This window comes from Ipomoea triloba, chromosome 7, assembly GCF_003576645.1.
Source record: "Ipomoea triloba cultivar NCNSP0323 chromosome 7, ASM357664v1".
NCBI classification, from domain to species: domain Eukaryota; kingdom Viridiplantae; phylum Streptophyta; class Magnoliopsida; order Solanales; family Convolvulaceae; genus Ipomoea; species Ipomoea triloba.
In genome coordinates, this window is record NC_044922.1 from 7,910,289 (window position 1) to 7,911,781 (window position 1,493).

Below are 1,493 nucleotides of genomic sequence, written 5' to 3' on the forward strand. Positions count from 1 at the left end.
AAATTGGAGTTTTACCGAATATTTTGGAGACTTGTGTGGAGATCTTGTCTATGGAGTGTTGGAGCTTGAAGAAGAAGATGAAAATCTCACTCTCTCTCTCCTCTCTTGAATATTTCGGCCTTAAGGAAGAAGAAGGGAAAAAAAATAGCTTAAATATCTACCCACTTGGTTGACTAGTCCACTCTTATGGATAAGATCTAAAATAAAATGGAATAAAATAATCTAAAATATCTTAGCTTAGACTGATTGGGATTAAATCAGATGAAGTGACCTTGAGGAGTGCTGAGGGTAGCGTGTGACCTATCGAGGACCGTCGCACCGTCAAGAGGAATCAAGTTGGTATCCATGATGAAAGTGAAGAAGTATGTGCTGAACGACCATGAAGCTTATCTGTGTGATGGTTAGAGACCTCGACTCTATGGAGGAAGCACTTGAACAAATAGCGTGGTGAGAGATTTCCCGACGTTTTTCCAGAAGAGATACCAGGCTGCCGCCAAAAAGAGAGGTGGAATTTGCCATTGATTTAGTACCAGGAACTGCACCAATCTCAAAGACACCTTACAGGATGGCACCGAAGGAAATGCAGGAGTTGAAAGAGCAGTTGCAAGAATTGCTAGATAAAGGTTACATTCGGCCAAGTGTTTCACCGTGGGGCGCTCCAGTGCTATTTGTTAAGAAGAAAGATGGTGGTTTAAGACTTGCATTGATACCGGGCTTAATCAGGTGACTGTGAAAGAATAGGTACCCGTTACCTAGGATTGATGACCTTTTTGATCAATTAAAGGGAGCTGGGACTTCTCAAGATCGATTTAAGGTCTGGCTATCACCAATTGAAAGTGGCTGAGAAAGGATATACCCAAGACTGCTTTCAGGACGAGATATGGACACTACGAGTTCACGGTGATGCCGTTTGGACTGACTAATGCACCGGCGGTATTCATGGACCTCATGAACCGTGTCTTCCGCCATATCTAGATCAGTTCGTGGTTGTCTTTATGATGACATCCTAATCTATTCAAGGACCCCGAAGAACATGAAGAACATCTAAGAGTGGTTTTGCAAAACTTTAAGGGAAAACAAGTTCTATGCCAAGTTGTCTAAGTGTGAATTCTGGCAAGATAAGATCGCTTTCCTTGGGCAGTAATCACTAAGGAAGGAGTGGTCGTTGACCCTTCAAAGATCCAAGCAGTGATGGATTGGCCAGCACCAACCTCAGTGACCGAGGTTAGAGTTTTTTGGATTAGCCGGCTACTATAGAAGGTTTGTGAAGGACTTTTCTAAGATTGCAAGGCCGATGACAAACCTGATGAAGAAAACGACCAAGTTTGTGTGGGATGCAAGTTGTGAAGAAGCTTTCCAGGAACTGAAGAAAAGACTGACAACTGCCCCGGTATTGACTCTGCCGTCTGGCACGGAAGGGTTGAGATCTACAGTGATGCCTCGAAAAAAGGATTGGGTTGTGTTCTGATGCAGAATGGGAAGGTAGTTGCCTA